Here is a 22,319-nt window from a genome sequence, read left to right as displayed (position 1 = left end):
AATCTTACAGTGGTCCTAGGGCGCCCCAGAGCAAACCAGGGAATCAGAATATAGAATCCTCCCAATGTAACTGTTTTGAGATCGAATGAGCACTGTGTTGTTTTTGCTAAACATTGCTACAAAGCCACTTTGTGTGAAACCAAAATGGCAAACAGACTTGTGGTTCACCATAGGGTGACTTCCTTTGGCCATCGCTAGGCAGCAAATCAGGATGGATCCAAATGTGGCCAATTACATGCTCTCCAGAAAAAGACTCTTTAGAAAGCAAGCCTAAAAGTCCCATACAATACCATAGCTACAGCAGAAATCCTCTACTTTGCAAAAATCACTTTCATCTTTTGGGATTTCTTCAAAATAAAGGCAAAAACTTTATGCTGCACGTTGGATTATAAGTGTAGTTAAGACACCCATTATTGTTTGAGAACTGTCTGGTTTTGCTTTATAAAGCTAGAGTGGCAGATGACCCATTTCACGGACCTACTTTTAGTCTAAATAGAAAATGTCAACTAAAACCACCTTTGGTAGCCTTTGAAAATCTATGTATTAAAGAAAAATATTACTTTAAGTTTCCTCATACTCAACAGCATATGTCCATGGACATTGACTCCAAAGATAAATAGGGCACAGTTCCTTCTCTCAATGGTATGTGCTACAATCTAGTTAGGAAAACAGTACATGTACATAAAAACATAATAATACATGGTAGCATAGGGATTATCTCATTTAATTCTCACAACAATCCTATGAAGGAGGTGCTATTTTTATTGTCATTTTAGAGATGTGGAAACCAAGAAACAGAGAGGTTAATTAAATTTCCTAAGACAACAAAGCTATCAAGCAGTACAGCAAGTATTTGAGTCCAGGTAGTCTGGTTCTAGAGACAATGCTCTTAAGACTGCAATAGAGTAAAAAAGAATGACTCCTTGAATAACAGCCTCCCAGGTGTTCAAAATCTTGAAGTATTACCAGAAGAGGGACATTTGAGGGAGAAAAGCCTTTTGAACATAATTTCACATTCAGTTCCACAGTAACTACATAATATGGGTAGCTTTTTGAAAGTACACTATGTTATTATAGAAGATCAGCCAGTACCAATCAATTATTATAAAGTTCTTCAGACATACGTTAGCATAATGAAGGCTCTAGTTCACCTATTCCTCAGTGGAGACTCTTCTCTCTGGCTTCTTAATAATCTCCATCATCGGGAGGAGCCAAGATGGCCGAATAGGAACAGCTCTGGTCTACGGCTCCCAGCGTGAGCGACGCAGAAGACGGGTGATTTCTGCATTTCCATCTGAGGTACCGGGTTCATCTCACTAGGGAGTGCTAGACAGTGGGCGCAGGCCAGTGGGTGCGCGCACCGTGCGCGAGCCGAAGCAGGGCGAGGCATTGCCTCACCTGGGAAGCGCAAGGGGTCAGGGAGTTCCCTTTCCGAGTCAAAGAAAGGGGTGACGGACGCACCTGGAAAATCGGGTCACTCCCACCCGAATATTGCGCTTTTCAGACCAGCTTAAAACACGGCGCACCACGAGACTATATCCCACACCTGACTCGGAGGGTCCTACGCCCACGGAATCTCGCTGATTGCTAGCACAGCAGTCTGAGATCAAACTGCAAGGCAGCAGCGAGGCTGGGGGAGGGGCGCCCGCCATTGCCCAGGCTTGCTTAGGTAAACAAAGCAGCCGGGAAGCTCGAACTGGGTGGAGCCCACCACAGCTCAAGGAGGCTTGCCTGCCTCTGTAGGCTCCACCTCTGGGGGCAGGGCACAGACAAACAAAAAGACAGCAGTAACCTCTGCAGACTTAAATGTCCCTGTCTGACAGCTTTGAAGAGAGCAGTGGTTCTCCCAGCACGCAGCTGGAGATCTGAGAACGGGCAGACTGCCTCCTCAAGTGGGTCCCTGACCCCTGACCCCCGAGCAGCCTAACTGGGAGGCACCCCCCAGCAGGGGCACACTGACACCTCACACGGCAGGGTATTCCAACAGACCTGCAGCTGAGGGTCCTGTCTGTTAGAAGGAAAACTAACAAACAGAAAGGACATCCACACCGAAAACCCATCTGTACATCACCATCATCAAAGACCAAAAGTAGATAAAACCACAAAGATGGGGAAAAAACAGAACAGAAAAACTGGAAACTCTAAAACGCAGAGCGCCTCTCCTCCTCCAAAGGAACGCAGTTCCTCACCAGCAACGGAACAAAGCTGGATGGAGAATGATTTTGACGAGCTGAGAGAAGAAGGCTTCAGACGATCAAATTACTCTGAGCTACGGGAGGACATTCAAACCAAAGGCAAAGAAGTTGAAAACTTTGAAAAAAATTTAGACAAATGTATAACTAGAATAACCAATACAGAGAAGTGCTTAAAGGAGCTGATGGAGCTGAAAGCCAAGGCTCGAGAACTACGTGAAGAATGCAGAAGTCTCAGGAGCCGATGCAATCAACTGGAAGAAAGGGTATCAGCAATGGAAGATGAAATGAATGAAATGAAGCGAGAAGGGAAGTCTAGAGAAAAAAGAATAAAAAGAAATGAGCAAAGCCTCCAAGAAATATGGGACTATGTGAAAAGACCAAATCTACGTCTGATTGGTGTACCTGAAAGTGATGCGGAGAATGGAACCAAGTTGGAAAACACTCTGCAGGATATTATCCAGGAGAACTTCCCCAATCTAGCAAGGCAGGCCAACGTTCAGATTCAGGAAATACAGAGAACGCCACAAAGATACTCCTCGAGAAGAGCAACTCCAAGACACATAATTGTCAGATTCACCAAAGTTGAAATGAAGGAAAAAATGTTAAGGGCAGCCAGAGAGAAAGGTCGGGTTACCCTCAAAGGGAAGCCCATCAGACTAACAGCGGATTTCTCGGCAGAAACCCTACAAGCCAGAAGAGAGTGGGGGCCAATATTCAACATTCTTAAAGAAAAGAATTTTCAACCCAGAATTTCATATCCAGCCAAACTAAGCTTCATAAGTGAAGGAGGAATAAAATACTTTACAGACAAGCAAATGCTGAGAGATTTTGTCACCACCAGGCCTGCCCTAAAAGAGCTCCTGAAGGAAGCGCTAAACATGGAAAGGAACAACCGGTACCAGCCGCTGCAAAATCATGCCAAAATGTAAAGACCATCGAGACTAGGAAGAAACTGCATCAACTAATGAGCAAAGTCACCAGCTAACATCATAATGACAGGATCAAATTCACACATAACAATATTGACTTTAAATGTAAATGGACTAAATTCTCCAATTAAAAGACACAGACTGGCAAGTTGGATAAAGAGTCAAGACCCATCAGTGTGCTGTATTCAGGAAACCCATCTCACGTGCAGAGACACACATAGGCTCAAAATAAAAGGATGGAGGAAGATCTACCAAGCAAATGGAAAACAAAAAAAGGCAGGGGTTGCAATCCTAGTCTCTGATAAAACAGACTTTAAACCAACAAAGATCAAAAGAGACAAAGAAGGCCATTACATAATGGTAAAGGGATCAATTCAACAAGAGGAGCTAACTATCCTAAATATATATGCACCCAATACAGGAGCACCCAGATTCATAAAGCAAGTCCTGAGTGACCTACAAAGAGACTTAGACTCCCACACATTAATAATGGGAGACTTTAACACCCCACTGTCAACATTAGACAGATCAACGAGACAGAAAGTCAACAAGGATACCCAGGAATTGAACTCAGCTCTGCACCAAGCGGACCTAATAGACATCTACAGAACTCTCCACCCCAAATCAACAGAATATACATTTTTTTCAGCACCACACCACACCTATTCCAAAATTGACCACATACTTGGAAGTAAAGCTCTCCTCAGCAAATGTAAAAGAACAGAAATTATAACAAACTATCTCTCAGACCACAGTGCAATCAAACTAGAACTCAGGATTAAAAATCTCACTCAAAGCCGCTCAACTACATGGAAACTGAACAACCTGCTCCTGAATGACTACTGGGTACTTAACGAAATGAAGGCAGAAATAAAGATGTTCTTTGAAACCAACCAGAACAAAGACACAACATACCAGAATCTCTGGGACGCATTCAAAGCAGTGTGTAGAGGGAAATTTATAGCACTAAATGCCCACAAGAGAAAGCAGGAAAGATCCAAAATTGACACCCTAACATCACAATTAAAAGAACTAGAAAAGCAAGAGCAAACACATTCAAAAGCTAGCAGAAGGCAAGAAATAACTAAAATCAGAGCAGAACTGAAGGAAATAGAGACACAAAAAACCCTTCAAAAAATTAATGAATCCAGGAGCTGGTTTTTTGAAAGGATCAACAAAATTGATAGACCGCTAGCAAGACTAATAAAGAAAAAAAGAGAGAAGAATCAAATAGACACAATAAAAAATGATAAAGGGGATATCACCACCGATCCCACAGAAATACAAACTACCATCAGAGGATACTACAAACACCTCTACGCAAATAAACTAGAAAATCTAGAAGAAATGGATAAATTCCTCGACACATACACTCTCCCAAGACTAAACCAGGAAGAAGTTGAATCTCTGAATAGACCAGTAACAGGAGCTGAAATTGTGGCAATAATCAATAGTTTACCAACCAAAAAGAGTCCAGGACCAGATGGATTCACAGCCGAATTCTACCAGAGGTACAAGGAGGAACTGGTACCATTGCTTCTGAAACTATTCCAACCAATAGAAAAAGAGGGAATCCTCCCTAACTCATTTTATGAGGCCAGCATCATTCTGATACCAAAGCCGGGCAGAGACACAACCAAAAAAGAGAATTTTAGACCAATATCCTTGATGAACATTGATGCAAAAATCCTCAATAAAATACTGGCAAACCGAATCCAGCAGCACATCAAAAAGCTTATCCACCATGATCAAGTGGGCTTCATCCCTGGGATGCAAGGCTGGTTCAATATACGCAAATCAATAAATGTAATCCAGCATATAAACAGAGCCAAAGACAAAAACCACATGATTATCTCAATAGATGCAGAAAAAACCTTTGACAAAATTCAACAACCCTTCATGCTAAAAACTCTCAATAAATTAGGTATTGATGGGATGTATTTCAAAATAATAAGAGCTATCTATGACAAACCCACAGCCAATATCATACTGAATGGGCAAAAACTGGAAGCATTCCCTTTGAAAACTGGCACAAGACAGGGATGCCCTCTCTCACCGCTCCTATTCAACATAGTGTTGGAAGTTCTGGCTAGGGCAATCAGGCAGGAGAAGGAAATAAAGGGTATTCAATTAGGAAAAGAGGAAGTCAAATTGTCCCTGTTTGCAGACGACATGATTGTTTATCTAGAAAACCCCATTGTCTCAGTCCAAAATCTCCTTAAGCTGATAAGCAACTTCAGCAAAGTCTCAGGATACAAAATCAATGTACAAAAATCACAAGCATTCTTATACACCAACAACAGACAAACAGAGAGCCACATCATGAGTGAACTCCCATTCACAATTGCTTCAAAGAGAATAAAATACTTAGGAATCCAACTTACAAGGGATGTGAAGGACCTCTTCAAGGAGAACTACAAACCACTGCTCAAGGAAATAAAAGAGGATACAAACAAATGGAAGAACATTCCATGCTTATGGGTAGGAAGAATCAGTATTGTGAAAATGGCCATACTGCCCAAGGTAATTTACAGATTCAATGCCATCCCCATCAAGCTACCAATGACTTTCTTCACAGAATTGGAAAAAACTACTTTAAAGTTCATATGGAACCAAAAAAGAGCCCGCATCGCCAAGGCAATCCTAAGCCAAAAGAACAAAGCTGGAGGCATCACACTACCTGACTTCAAACTATACTACAAGGCTACAGTAACCAAAACAGCATGGTACTGGTACCAAAACAGAGATATAGATCAATGGAACAGAACAGAGCCCTCAGAAATAACGCCGCACATCTGCAACTATCTGATCTTTGACAAACCTGAGAAAAACAAGCAATGGGGAAAGGATTCCCTATTTAATAAATGGTGCTGGGAAAACTGGCTAGCCATATGTAGAAAGCTGAAACTGGATCCCTTCCTTACACCTTATACAAAAATCAATTCAAGATGGATTAAAGATTTAAACGTTAGACCTAAAACCATAAAAACCCTAGAAGAAAACCTAGGCATTACCATTCAGGACATAGGCATGGGCAAGGACTTCATGTCCAAAACACCAAAAGCAATGGCAACAAAAGACAAAATTGACAAATGGGATCTAATTAAACTAAAGAGCTTCTGCACAGCAAAAGAAACTACCATCAGAGTGAACAGGCAACCTACAACATGGGAGAAAATTTTCACAACCTACTCATCTGACAAAGGGCTAATATCCAGAATCTACAATGAACTCAAACAAATTTACAAGAAAAAAACAAACAACCCCATCAAAAAGTGGGCGAAGGATATGAACAGACACTTCTCAAAAGAAGACATTTATGCAGCCAAAAAACACATGAAAAAATGCTCATCATCACTGGCCGTCAGAGAAATGCAAATCAAAACCACTATGAGATATCATCTCACACCAGTTAGAATGGCAATCATTAAAAAGTCAGGAAACAACAGGTGCTGGAGAGGATGTGGAGAAATAGGAACACTTTTACACTGTTGGTGGGACTGTAAACTAGTTCAACCATTGTGGAAGTCAGTGTGGCGATTCCTCAGGGATCTAGAACTAGAAATACCATTTGACCCAGCCATCCCATTACTGGGTATATACCCAAAGGACTATAAATCATGCTGCTATAAAGACACATGCACACGTATGTTTATTGTGGCATTATTCACAATAGCAAAGACTTGGAACCAACCCAAATGTCCAACAATGATAGACTGGATTAAGAAAATGTGGCACATATACACCATGGAATACTATGCAGCCATAAAAAATGATGAGTTCATGTCCTTTGTAGGGACATGGATGAAATTGGAAACCATCATTCTCAGTAAACTATCGCAAGAACAAAAAACCAAACACCGCATATTCTCACTCATAGGTGGGAATTGAACAATGAGATCACATGGACACAGGAAGGGGAATATCACACTCTGGGGACTGTGGTGGGGTGGGGGGAGGGGGGAGGGATAGCATTGGGAGATATACCTAATGCTAGACGACGAGTTAGTGGGTGCAGTGCACCAGCATGGCACATGTATACATATGTAACTAACCTGCACAATGTGCACATGTACCCTAAAACTTAAAGTATAATAAAAAAAAAATAATCTCCATCATCATCCTCTGACTCCACTGTGGTGGTCTTCCATCTGGCCAGTTGAGAAAACATTACTAATAAGGGACCTAAACCCTTACATTTGTATTTAAAGGACAATAGCTATTATGTATTTAGCACTATCATCTATCAGCCTCTTTGTATCTATTTTCTGAATCTTCATCAAAAACGTATGGAATTAGTACTATATGTACCTCCATTTGACATCTGAGGAAACCGAGTTGTAAACAGGCCAAAGTACCCAAGATCACGTAGCTAGCAAGTGGTGGCTAGGACTTGAGCCAGGTCTGACTGACTGCAAAACCAGCTCTCTTAAACATCTCACTCTAATGAGTTCCATATAATATCAAATGAAGAAATTAAATCTACATATCAATTGACTATGCTGTTTTATATTTCTAATAACTTTTATATGCCCATTCTGGATATATCTTCCTAGCTTATTTTGACTGGCATTGCTTTAGGACTCACTGTCATTAATCTATGCAGAGAAACTAGAATTCTTCTGTTTCTGTGTTGTATGGCAAATTCTTCTAATTTAGGCTAACTCATTCAATTCGTTCATTTTTTCTATTTAGAATGTGTATGCGCATACATGTGTGCACATTCATGTGTGTGCACATGAATGTATGTGTGTGTATTAAGCAACACTTCAGCTCAGGACATCCATCAAATAAAGGACCTTGCCAAAACAGCTTTGTGTTTCTAGATGCTATTACTCTGAAAGAACAGTTGAACACATACACACACACACAGACACACACACACACACAAGCTTGTATCAAGTCAGCAGAATTACGCACACACAAAAAACTTGTATCAAGTCAGCAGAATTATTCCTAACTTAAGGCCAGTTGGGGAGGTGATTTTAGGAGTCCTTCCATGTTGGAACTCATGGAATGGGGGGTGCAGAGGCTTGGAGAGGGAATAAGTCCCTCACACCAAAAATAAAAATTACCTGAGGTTCATGAAGTGAGGCTGTAAAGTGGTGAGATCGGCTTCCCTAGCAGCCACATTCAATTACCCTAATCTGTGACTATTTTCAAGACTTGATTTAAATTTTAACTTGATTTTATCTGAATTTGAAAAATAGACTGCAATAATCTGTTTATTTATTATAAATGTATTCTGAGGTGATTTTCCAAGGCTTCTGTTGATGATTATTTAAAATTTACTATCATCATCTAGTCTTTTCCAACTCTACCACCTCCAACCTAGCCCAGGCCCTCATTTCTCCTGCCCAAATGATCACTAGCTGGCCTGGATAACCACAGTGATACCCGCCTTCTATCCATCCTACATACTGATACCAGAATAATGATCCTTCAACATCACACACACCACTCACTCCCCTGTACTAAGCTTTTCAATGACTCCATGGATTTCCAATAGCAAAAAGTGTAAACTCATCTGTTAGCCTTTCAAGACCCTCCCTTCAGGCCTCATCCTGGCACCCACTCATCCTTAATTCCCACAACTCCTAGCATGCTTCTGCATCTTCTATTCTAGTCAGGCCTATTCAATCTCTGTCCTGTGAACACAGCATGCTCATTTATTTACATATCGTCGTATTACAACAAAGTGCTGTATTGATTTCGTTTGAAAACATACTGTAGGTACAAGATCCTACTCTATGCCATGATCTTGGTGAGATGCTAGATCACAAAGGTGAACAAGGCAGTCCATAGCCGTCTGGTGAAAGTGACAGGCAACTGAACAGGCAATCATTTTGCAGCATGATAAGTGGTATATGAAGGAGGTCCAGAGATCTGTGGGAGCTCAGAGGAAAGGAACTTAACCCAGACTTTAGAGAGCAGGGAAGGACTTAAGAAGAAGTGATGCTATAATTTTAATGCATAAAACATGAGTAAGAGTTAGTTAGACAAGGAGTTTGAGAGGGGAAGTGACATTCCAAGCAGAAAAGAGCAGCATTAACAAAGGCCTGGAAGAGATCCTGATCCGTTCATGGAACGGATCCCCAGATTCATGGTCTTGATCCCCAGAACCTATTCACCTTATAAACTTGGTACTCTTTGAACAACATCTCCCCGTTTCTCCCACCTGGCAGTCCCTGATAACTACTGTTCTAGTCTCTGTTTTTATGAGTTGGACTTTTTTAGATTCTGCACATAAATGAGATCATGCAGTATTTGCCTTTCTGTGTTTGGCTTATTTAGCTTAGCATAATGTCCTTCAGATCTACCTATGTTGTTTCAGATCCAGGATTTCTCCTCTTTAAGGCTGAATAGTTTTCCATTGTCTATGTGCACCACATTTTCTTTATCCATTCATCCATCAATGGGCACTTAAGTTGATTCCATATCTTGGCTATTGTGAATAGTGCTGCAATGAACATGAATGTGCAGATATCTCTTTGAGATAATTACTTAATTTTCTTTGGATATACACCTGGAAGTGGGATTGCTGGATCAAGGTCCAAAGTGGTTTTGCTAATTACTAATCTCAAGAGAGGACTGCCATTATGTGGAGAATAGTAAAGATCATCACTATGCCAACCACCAGAAGCAGAAGTCCATACACTTATGCCTACTATGAGATTCTGCATTCAGAAATGAACAAGAGGAAAGCCAATCACTCAGAGGCTTTGCACTTGAAGCTTGATGAAAAACAAGGATGAGACTTCGGGTTGTATCCTTCAGAAAGGGAGTAAGTGTCTTTAGCGTAATGCATGGAAGACAGTGATATTAGATTAGAGAATATTTTTGCAAGTAAGTAAATGGAAAGAAGGATGCATGTGGATGCTGGGCATTCGGTGAGGGCTAAGGAAGTGGGAAGGGGTTAGACTACAGTGAACATCAGTGGTTTTGCATACCTTGTGTTTCATGTTCCCGTATTCTGGTAAGATAAATGGCACTGTGATGACAATCTGTGCACAACGAATTTTCAATCATTTGGATTTCATTAGGATAGAGTCCTCAAAATTAGAATTGCTAGGTCAGAGCACACAAACTATTTCATCTATTTTTTGGCTCTAAATAAATATCTGAAAACTGCTTCTTAAAAGGGTTAGACCAATTGACATTCTTACCAGCGACATAGGCGACTATTCCTATATATTTCATCAACTACTTCTGAAGTTCAATGCTTCACAAATATATCTTTCAGCTTAGAGTGTGTGGGCCAGCCTCTATGGTGATCCTCTGGGTAGATTAAGAATCTTTCCTCAAAGGTTTTCTTGATCCATGTGATATACAGTTGCACCCCAAAACAGGATCCTTCCCAAGTTTCCCTCTGATCAATTCTGCCACCTCCATCAGAAAGATTAATGCATTTATTTCTCTTCTTATGACATGACAGAGATTTTCCAGTTGCAGTCCTGAGCATAATTTCACTTCTAGAGCTTTCCTATCTGGCATTTCATTCAATTCTGAACACCCTGAGATAGCAATTAAGACATCAAAATCTACTGCACTACAAATGTGAGGCATCTCCGGATCCCAGTTAATAACATTGTGTTGTATATCTGAAAATTGCTAAGGAGTACTTTTTGAGAATCTAGACCACAGAAAATAAGTATGTGAGGTAACACATATGTTAATTAGCTTAATTTAGCCATTCTACAATGTATGCATATTTTTTAACATCATGCTGTATATCATAAATATGTGCAATTTGTCAGTTTAAATAAATAAATCATGAATAAATCAATAACATCTTACTTGGCTCCAATTAGCTCCTAAATTAGAATGTTTTGAGTTTTAGAAACATAAACAAGGGTTTTGCACCTGAAACACTCAATGATATATGCTTATGCATGTCATTAGTCTAAAGCTCACAATCTGCAGAGAAGGAAATGGTATCCCAAAAGCTTAAGGGTCTTGCTCAAGTGCACACAGCTAGCTAGCCTAGGAGCTGAGACTAAAACTGAGATTTCTGGACTTGCGATGCCACTTGGTTCTCCCTATATATTATGTTACTGCCTCACTTTGGTCTGCTTTACTCTAGGCTAAGCAGATTAACTCCCTCAGACCTGGCTCTTGGTCTTATCTTGGCTGGGCATCAGGGACAATTTCTTTGAATCCAACCAGAAACTGGATCTTTGGTGGCTCCTAACTCTGCAGTTGCTCACTATCTGGTACTCACATCCAGAAACATCCAGCTTTCTGCTTCTTTCTTTAGGCATCACAGCCTGGTTAAAACTAGTTACTCTCAAAGCAGAGATAGATCTTTCTCCATGAAGGCCCTTTCAGGTCAGGATCTTGGAAACACCCTTCTGTTTCGTTCTGTTTTCCTACCTCCAGCTTGCCCTTCAGTGCTTCCATCCTCTGCCTGAGTATAGTGTCAAAAAACTGCAGGTCCAGGGATGAATCCAGACTTAGAGCTGCCATTGAAGGATCTGGTGGGGAGGAGAGGGACATCTTTTACCAGTCTATTACTTCCTAGTCTAATACTGGAAACCCTAAGATCAGTGTCTCTTAGATTTCTTTTGGCCACAGGCCACCGTGGGAAACTGATGAAGTGATAGTCTCTCTCCCAAATTCACAGATGCACAAAAATTAGAGCTCCAATTTCAGGACTTTCAAAGGCCATCTGAATCCTAGCCATGATCTGCAGATACTTGTCGAGAATTTGATTACAGTGGTTACTCCCTAGTCTTAAGCAGATATACTTTCCAATAATTATGGGGAGAATTTGAATGTTGCAGGTTACTTCCTGGTTTCAAACAAAATGTGTAATTGTTGTGTCTGGAGTGGGAGGTGGGGGGATCTTTTTTCATAGCAGGTTTCTTCTTAGGCTCATTCACACTTCCTAGGCTTCCTGAATAATTGTGGAGATGCTATTACAGTAGGTAGCTACATATAGTATCTACTGTATCTACTGCTACTGTATCTCTCAGGCACAGGATGCATTACTCTATGCTGTCAAAAATAGTTGCAGGCTCCAGGACAGGCTATAACATTGTGAACAAAAAGCTGCTTATAATGACTTCCAGTTAGCTTTTAATATTACAGCTGGAGTTAACTCACAGTTATGTTTGCCAAGAGTAGCAGAGCAAGCTTGCCAGCAAAGTCCTACACTGCAGCCTTTCCCCACTTGTTATGGTTAAATCCCTGAAAATCACTGTGGTAAAATAATTTATATTTGAAGGACTTAGAACGCTGTGGGTAAAGTGGAATCAGAAACCAAAGGACAAGTTGTGAGTCTATAAAAGCTCTTAGAAGCTGTTTTTGACTTTCACTAAAATGAAAGTTAAAGACAGAACACCACACTTAAAAAGTCAATATTTTATATACTTTTAAAATTAGAAATAGTCATAAGCAATTCTGTATAATTTCCATCTACCATCCTTCACTCATTAGAGCATTTTCAGGAATGATTTCTTCCTGTTTTATCTTTATTGTGTCATTTATTTTAAAAGTTACACTCATAATAATTTAATTGTATAGAAGTGTTATAAAGTAAAAAGCAAGTCTGAAATCTCACTCCACACTCAGAGATAACCATTACTAATGGAAGGATATTTGGACTTTTTACATTTTGGCTTTTTTTTTTTTTTTGTGGAGGAGGAATCCTTTTTCAGCCTGATGGTTTTCACAGCCATGATTTTGAGGCTGCTGGATTTTAAGGCTTCTGTGAAGCTGGGGAGAAAGGAATGGGGATAGTTCAAGTTAAAAAGTCATAAGATGAGTTTATGTCCTTTGCAGGGACATGGATGAAATTGGAAATCATCATTCTCAGTAAACTATCGCAAGAACAAAAAACCAAACACCGCATATTCTCACTCATAGGTGGGAATTGAACAATGAGATCACATGGACACAGGAAGGGGAATATCACACTCTGGGGACTGTGGTGGGGTGGGGGGAGGGGGGAGGGATAGCATTGGGAGATATACCTAATGCTAGATGAAGAGTTAGTGGGTGCAGCGCACCAGCATGGCACATGTATACATATGTAACTAACCTGCACAATGTGCACATGTACCCTAAAACTTAAAGTATAATAAAAAAAAGGAAAAAAAAAAGTCATAAGCCTTGCTGCTCTTACTGAGACTCAGCAGCTTTTGTTTAATAAAAGCTTCTCAGATTCTTGCAAGCCTTTGTTTAATTTCCAGAGTTCTAAAAAAGTTGATTGTGACAATTTTTGCCAGTATTTGCATTTTTTTTAAGGAGGAACAAGTTTATGGAGGGTTTCACCCTGCCATTCCAGACTTTCCACCACTATCCAAGCTTTTTGTATTTCTCTCTTTCAAAAAATATGTTTGCTTTCATCTTCTGCCAATTTCTGGCCCCTCTGCCATGAAAAGAAAGGGAAAGTTTGTGAAACTGAGATACAAGGAAATTATAGCTTTGGAGTCAGATTGACCCAGATGTGGATCCTATCTCCACCACTCACTCGGATTGTGATCATGGGCAGGTAGATGATATTCCTGAGTCTCCATCTCCTAATTGGTAAATAGTAGTAATAATATTCACCACAACCTGTCTGTCAAAATCAAAGGAAAGCTTTTGGTACAAGTCCTAGCAGATAACAAATGTCTAACATATGATTTAAGTATCTTAGTTGCATGTACCGAGCATCTTTTGGGATTGAATTGCAATATATGTATATATTATCTATATATTATATATATACTATTATATATATTATGTATATATACATTTTACATGTCAGTGTCAGCTTTGAGCACCCAAACTTTTAATACTTCTTTCATAGGAATTTAAAGAATTACATGTGACCTCTGCTTCTTAAACTAAGTACCCTGAAAATAATGTACCCTTTCCTGATGACTGAAGATCATCCTTATATAAATATTAATTATTCATACTAGTACTATCGCTAATTTATATGAATTCAATATGTAATATTAATTGTTATCAATTATTACTTTTATATCATTAATTTCCACTTATGCTTTTAGAGTAACGAATGTGATGGTCACAGTTCATTCCTTCACTATATGGTTCCAGCCTATGGTTTTGATAACTTTTCTGCTCCCTTATTTTATCTACAGTCATTCTGGGAAGAATTTCAGTTGTTCATATTCTTTCCTTTCCCCACTGCCAGTGTCTGCCTGACTAGCTCATTTCCTGAGTTTGCTTAGTATGCCCTTCGTCATCTGCCTTTGTGACCATATCTATAAACCAGCCAAGTTGGAGGTGTAGCAAACACTAACATCAGAGGGATAAAGGAGTTTGAACTTTTATCCTGAAGACAGCAGGTGAAATAAGGATATGTTCATGGTGGGAAGAAGGACTGAAAGAGGAAGGATAAGGTTAGATTGTGTGGAGAGTACATCACTCTGTCAGCAGTGGAGGATATATCAGGTTGTGAGATCCTCAGGTGGAAGAGAGGGAGAACAAGTGGTGTAAGGGCAGCAATTAAATTTTAATGGGTCTTAGAATTCAAACTTTATCATAAGTTGATATTCTTTGTTGAAGTATATTGGAGAGGGGAGTGGCGTGGTCATATTTATGTTTTCTATGGATCACCTTACCTGGGATGAGGAGGATACATTTAGCACTGGTGGAGATGTGGGTGAAAACCTGGAAACAGGGACAGTAACAAAAAACTTGCAGTGACATAGGGGAACGTAAAGTGTATCCAAACCAAGTTAAGGCTGATGAGGATGAAGTGTGGGATGGATTTTTGAAACTATAAGAAGTGAAGTCTGTCTTAACTGTTTTTCCTGGGGAAGTGGGATGCAGCTGACTCAGAGATGTCTTCTGACTTTCTAGGTAGATGATGGTGACACCATTCAAGAGAGGGAACCAAGAAAGAAGGAGGGATTTTTTTTTTTTTTTAAGAAAAGACAAGTCAACTTGGGACATTTTGAGTTTTTATATTTGAGTGTGCCATAGGCAGTTAGAGATATGTTCAAAATCTGCTCGGTTACCATGTCTAAGGGCTGGTCTTCAGCTTTTCAGAGTCATGAACACATTTTGCAAGAGCCAAGAGTTAAGCCAAACTTACCAAGGATTGATTTACAAAGTAGAATGCCAATCAACTTTCAATGAGAACTATAATGGTCAGGTTAAGTTAGCAATATGGATTAGAAAGCAGGAAGTATTGTTAAAGGAAAGGGATCCCAAGACAGGTCTATTTTAATAGTAGTGGGGACATAAAGGCCTCAGGACCCCCAGGTGAGGCACCTGGTCTTTTGTCTAGTAAGATTTAATGTCTTTTGTCTAGTAAGAAGCACATTCAGACTTCCTCAGGGACAGTACCTGTTCTTTTTCTTCCTGTGCTTGAGTCACAGTTTTTAATTTCTTTGCAGGCATTACGTATTTTTGATGAAAATTGAACGTCTAAAACATTATAATGCAGTAACTCAGGGAATCAGATTATCTCTCTCCAGGGCTTGTTGTTACTGCTTATCGTGGGTGGTAGGTTTGTTTGTTCTTTTGTTTGGTGACTTTCAGAAACATTTTTAAAGACTCTATTCTTTGTTATGTGTGTTCACTAAAGTCTTTGTTCTGTTAGCTTAGTGGTCCACTAATAATAGGACCGAGATTTCCTTGCATGCTAGGAGACAAAAATAAAAATAGTAGATTGACTCTGTATTACATTTCTGACCTAGCCTACACTGTATCCTTGTGCAGAGCTTAAATGTCAGTCATAGGTGAAAGATCAAGGTCTTCTCAGGTCTTCTTTGAGTATCCATCCATTCCCGGGCAAGTGCATGGGCTTATAGAGTCCTTAATGTACTCAGAAGCTTTACAAAGACCTCGTTCTCCTTTCTGTCTTTTCCCCTAGCCTCTTATTTCCCAGGCTTTTTTGATTTGTCTACTGCTTGCCCCATCTATTATCCCTTGCACTAGATAGCTAAGAGTAATATATTTGCTTTGAAATTAATTCATCAAACTCTTTTCAGAAGGCTGCTGCAGCCCTGAAAAGGTTCCAAGACAGATAAAACAGAGGCATGTCTCTGCACTGATCCCTTAGGGGGCCATGCTGGGGTTTTCTTACTTACAGTTAAATGATGCATTTAGTCTATTCTGCAACTGGCCATGGCTTTAAACAAGTCTTTAACGTAGGCTGGTTGCCATTCCAGTATAATTCACTTGAAAAGCAGTAGCAGTCAGGAATTGGAGCATCCTGGATGGGAGACGAGGAATCCAGAGCCTGGATTGGCGTGAACTTTTTATGCTCTTCACTGAATCCCCCCAAGACATCTATAGAAGCTTGTTTGACTGTTCACCGAATGAGAGTGGTCAGCTATGCCTAATAGGACCATCAAGGAAGGGCTCATGGAGGGAGGACCCTTAATTTCAGCCTTGAAACATGCTGGAGAATTTTCTAGTTGGGTCTGAGAAGGTTGAGGCCAGATGTGGGAATGTTCTCCTACCATGTAGAAGGAACAACCAGAAAAGACATGGAAGCCTGAAATACCTTATATACTTCATGAAATGTGAGCAGCTGGCTGAAGCACTTTGCATACATCCTCTCATAAGGCCATTACAAGATTCCTAGGAAACAGACTATTGTTATCTCCATTTTACTGAGGAGAAAAGAGGCTGGAGGAGGTAAAGTAACTCCACCAGCTAATAGATGATTGTGGGAGATGGTCAAGGGCTATTCATAGAAAGTGTTGGACAATTATAGTCACTACTATCCACCATCCAATACTGCAAAACACAGCCTTCATTCTATCTTGGCTTCCATGTTGCCCACAGCGGTACATGAAGTCAGCTTATCCTTTGTTAAGCCTATCCTTCTCAGTGCCAAATTTCCTCACTACAGAAGGTTTTGTGGCCTTTTTCTGATGTGCCTCTATTCCCAGTAGCTTTCTACATGCTCTCAGGTGGTTTTCCCCGTGGCTACAGCTGACCTACTTGTCTCCACATTCCCTTCCTTGGGAGCAACACAACAGTACTTCTCTAGGTCCTGGGTGTTTGCCCTAAATGTTTCTGCTCGTGATATAAGACTTAGTCACCTTCACTACTGCAAGCCTTTCATGCTGCTTCCTTTCTATCCTCCTCACAAACTAATTCTGATAAAAGTGAGAATCTGTGGAGGCCTTCAGGATTCCAATGCCATTCATGTTTCCATGGAAGTATTCTATTTCAGTCAGTTTCTACTCTCACTTGATCTAAACAAATCTGATTTGCTCCTCTCCATTCCTTTGCCAAAGCCTTGTCTCCAACCTCTGCAACATCAGTATATTTGCTGAGGCTTTCTTTTCTCCTGCTTTCCAGAAGTTTAAGAATTCTACAAGTTACTAAATCCCTGCTAGCTTTCATTTTTCCAAACATACATTCAACTGCCTTGAAGTGGTCAACTTCAATCAAGGAGATGATGCACCACCTATGGTTTGTATAGACACAATTCCAAACCCTCCTCTGGGGCGCTAGCATCTTACCGGTAGAAACACCCTAGTTCAATTGCCTTTGCAGAGTGTATTAGTAAGAACTCAATTACAGAAGCAGTATTGGTAGGATATCTGTATCTATATCTATATCTTACCTATCTCTCTCTTTCTCCATCTATCTATCTATCTATTATCTATCTATCATCTCTCTATCTGTTTATTGCATGGAATTGGCAATTGTGAGGTCTGGCTAAACAAGTTGGTATGGCAGGCAGTCAGGAAGGAAAAGTCTTGGACAACCTGGAATTCATAGGCACAGGCTGAAGCTGAAATCCGTAGGTGGAATTTCTTCTCTCTTGGGGAAACCTCAATCCTGCTTTTAAGGCCTTCCAACAGATTGAATCAGGCCAACCCAAATTAACCAGGATAATCTCCCTCACCTAGATTCAGCTGATTATAGCCTTTAATTATATTTAAAAACTCTCTTTACAGCAGCATTTAGTGTTTGATTAAATAACTGGAAACTGTAGCCTACCCAAGGTGACACGTCAGAAAAACCATCACAAATAACATGACCCCAATTCTGAGAGAATTGTGCCCGAGTAGCTGGGACCAAGCCAAAATTCTTAATTTACCCACACAGTTTACCATAGACTTACCTTCCAGGTCAAGGGAAGGGCCTCATTTTCTCCCTGAAAAGTCAGTTTCTGCATTCTACCTTACAGACTAGCTTCTAAGATACTTCCTCTCCTGATGATTCCCAAGAGATAATGCAGTCACACCGTAGGCAAATCACGCAAAGTTGGGTAGTTAGTATTCATCAACTATATCTGTATCTATACAAAAATCCATATAACTACCTATATATTGTCTCTAAAAAATGTTTAATTTTTTTATTTTTAAATTTTGTGGGTACATAGTGGGTGTATATATTTATAGGGTACATGGGATATTTTGATACATTAGGCAGACAATGCATAATAGCCACATCAGGGTAAATGGGGTAACCATCAGCTCAAGCATTCACCATTTCTTTGTGTTACAGACAATCCAATGATACTCTTTTAGTGATTTTGAAATGTACAATAAATTACATTGACTGTAGTCACCCTGCTGTGTTATCAAATACTAGATCTTATTCATTCTATCTAACTATATTTTTGTACCCATTAACCATCCCCACTCCCCTGTGACTACCCTTCCCAGCCTCAGGAACCATCCTTCTACTCTCCATCTCCATGAGTTCAATTATTTTTAATTTTTAGCTCCCACAAATGAGTGAAAACATGCAAAGTTTGTCTTTTTTATGCCTGGCTTATTTCACTTAACATAATGATTTCCAGTTCCATCCATGTTGTTGCAAATGAAAGAATGTCATTCTTTTTATGGCGGAATAGTACTCCATTGTGTATATACACCACATTTTCTTTTTCCATTCATCTGTTGATGGACACATAGGTTGCTTCCAAATCTTGGCTATTGTGAATAGCGCTGCAATAAACATGGGAGTGCAGATATCACTTCAACATACTGATTTCCTTTCATTTGAGTATACATCTAGGGGTGGGATTGGTGAATCCTATGGTAGTCCTACTTTAGTTTCTTTAAGGAAACTCCAAGCTATTCTCTATAGTGGTTGTACTAATTTACATTTCCACTAACAGTGTACAAGGGGTTTTCTTTTCTCCACATCCTCTCCAGCATTTGTTATTATTGCCTGTCTTTTGGATAAAACCCATTCTAACTGGAGTGAGATGATATCTCATTGTAGTTTTGATCTGCATTTCTCAATGATCAATGATGTTGAGCATCTTTTCATATACCTGTTTGCCATTTGTATATCTTCTTTTGAAAAATATGTATTCAGATCTTTTGCCCATTTAAAAATCAGATTATTAGATTTTTTCCTATTGAGTTGTATGAGCTCCTTATATATTCTGGTTATTAATCCCCTGTCAGATGGGTAGTTTGCAAATATTTTCTCTTATTCTGTGGGTTGTCTCTTCACTTTGTTGGTTGTTTCCTTTTCTGTGCAGAAGATTTTAAACTTGGTGTGATCTCATTTGTTCATATTTGCTTTGGTTGTCTGTGCTTGCAGGGTATTACTCAAGAAATCTTTGCTCAGTCTCATGTCCTGGAGAGTTTCTCTGATGTTTTCTTGTAGTAGTTTCATAATTTGAGGTCTTAGATTTAAGTCTTTAATCCACTCGATTTGATTTTTAATGTGGTCAGAGGTGGGGGTCTAGTTTCATCCTTCTGCATATGAATATCCAGTTTTCCCAGCACCATTTTTTGAAGAGACTGTCTTTTCCCCAGTGTATGTTCTTGGCACCTTTGTTGAAAACAAGTTCACTGTAGGGGTGTGGACTTGTTTCTGGGTTCTCTATTCTGTTCCATTTGTCTATACGTCTGTTTTTATGGCAGTATTATGCTGTTTTGGTTACTACACTCTGTAATATAATTTGAGGTCCGGTAATGTGATGCCTCCAGTTTTGTTCTTTTCGCCCAGGATAATTTTGGCTATTCTGGATCTTTTGTGATTCCATATAAATGTTAGGATTTTTTTTTCTATTTCTGTGAAGAATGGCATTAGTATTTTGATAGGGATTGCATTGAATCTGTAGATTGCTTTGGTTAATATGGACATTTTAACAATATTGATTCTTCTAATCCATGAACATGAAATATCTTTCTATTATTTCGTGTCCTCTTCAATTTCTTGCATCAATGTTTTATAGTTTTCATTGTAGAGATCTTTCACTTTGGTTAAATTTAACCCTAGGTATTTTATTTTATCTCTGGCAATTGTAAATGGGATTACTTTCTTGATTTTTTATTCAGATTGTTTGTTGTTGGCGTATAGAAGTGATACTGAGTTTTTTATGTTGATTTTGTGTTCTGCAAATTTACTGAATTTGTTTATCAGTTCTAACCATTTTCTTGTGGAGTCTCTGGGTTTTTCCTGGCCACCTCTGCTGCAAACAATGATGACAACAACCTCTTCATCTATGACTGCAGTGCTGCAGACTAGTCACAAGAAAATAAAGGGGAGGATGGGCTGCCCTTGGTCTGGGGGAGTGGCATGATTCTGGCATCCACCTCCAAGTCTGGCGCTATTTTGCTTTAACAGATGACCACGAGTGTCTGATTCTTTTCCATACAAAACCATGGCAATGTCTGAGTGTCAGGACCATGGCAAGGAGGTGTATGGCCCTGACCTTACAGCCTCTGAGGAGAAGGTCTTGGTGGCCGACAAATCTGGAGATATGTACTCCTTTTTGGTTTCAGAGCCACACAGACGCGGCAGACTTGACCTGGCACAATTGTCAATGTTGTTAGAGGTGACTGTGAGTCCTGATAACTGCTTCATCCTCACTGCCAACCAGGATGAGAAGATCCAGGTCAGCTAGGCCACAGCGCCTCACAGTATCGAGTCCTTCTGCCTCGGGCACACGGAGTTTGTGAGCCGCATCTCTGTGGTGCCCACTCAGCCCGAACTGTTTCTTATCCTCCTCCAGGGACTGCACTCTTAGGCTCTGGGAGTACAGAAGTGGTCATCAACTGCACTGCTGTCACCTGGCCAGTCTGCAAGGGCTGATGGGCCCCTGGGACACCAGAGGTTTGTCACATCCGGGATCACGTTCTGGTGCTAGGAGAACTGCATGATGCTTCTGTGCAACTATATTCCTGTAATCTACATCTTCCAGCTTGATGCTCTCAGACTGCTAACTTAGTGTACAGGCAGCATCTGTCAATCTAGTACCATGTGTGGGATGTGGCTTTCAAGGAGACCCAGGGGCTGTGGGTGCTGCCGGACTGCCATGAAATCCCCTTGGTGCTCTGCAGGCCTGTAGGTGGCCAGTGGCATTCTGTTCCTGAATGCACTGTGTTTAAAAAAAAAAAAAGTCTCCAGTGTTATTCGTGGGAACTGGGCCATGCTGGAAGGCTCTAACGTCACAGATGCCAGCTTCAGCAGTCTCTACACGGCCATCTTCGATAACATGACCTTCTATCTGAAGAAGAAAGAGGAGAGACTGCAGTAGCAGCTGGAGAATTCCCCCACCTGGGCCCCAAACCAAGAAGTTGAGGCCGGGTGAAGTGGCTTTGAGTTGTTGACCTTGGTGGTTGGTAGTGCCTCTTACAACCTTGAAACAGCAAAAGCAGTTTTAACTTGTTCCCTCCTCATCCTGGCATCTCCCTTTAAGAAGGAAAAGATGACATTAGTTAGGTCTGACCAGCTCAGCTCAGTGGATGGAACGGTCTCCTGGGTTCTAGAACATTCTGTATCACTGAGCATAGGCTCTTGCCTGGTGTCTGTGCCCCCTTCTGGTTGAAGAGAAGCTGTGCAGGGCATTAGCTCAACTAAGAGACTATGGGGCAGAGTGAAAGTGCTGGAAGCATTTTATCTTCATGTTGAAGGCAATCTATTAACCTGTAGCAGTGGCAGCTGTTGATTTTTCTACCATACTCGTAATGATGTTCATGCTGGACATGTCTTCCTCTAAGATGTATAGGCAGTCATTTTTGCAGTGGCATGGAGGATGTTTTCATGTTGTTCCTGCCATCTCAGGTGGTGTGCTGCTTTCCAAGTAGCCACTTGCCACACGGGGCTATTGAAACTCAAATAGAACTAACTCTTCAGCCATTCCCAGCTCCAGCCACACTTCATGTGCTCAGGAGCTACATGTGGTGAGTGGCTCCTGCATGGGAAGTGCAGAAACATGATTCCCATGTCACAGGGAGCTCTCTCTGGCAGCACTGGTGCAGAAGGTGAACTTGTTTCAGCAAGTGTGAAGGCATGGGCC

The 22,319-nt window shown here is 40.5% G+C and overlaps 1 pseudogene; it reads left to right on the top strand.

The window, feature by feature from the left end:
• Positions 1–16,487: 16,487 nt before the first annotated feature.
• Positions 16,488–21,630, top strand: LOC101143999 (tRNA (guanine-N(7)-)-methyltransferase non-catalytic subunit WDR4-like; annotated as a pseudogene).
• The last annotated feature ends 689 nt before the right edge of the window (positions 21,631–22,319 follow it).

The sequence above is a fragment of the Gorilla gorilla genome, chromosome X, assembly GCF_029281585.2.
Source record: "Gorilla gorilla gorilla isolate KB3781 chromosome X, NHGRI_mGorGor1-v2.1_pri, whole genome shotgun sequence".
Taxonomy (NCBI): domain Eukaryota; kingdom Metazoa; phylum Chordata; class Mammalia; order Primates; family Hominidae; genus Gorilla; species Gorilla gorilla.
Note: the sequence above shows the minus strand (reverse complement) of the source record. Positions and strands in the feature narration are given on the sequence as shown.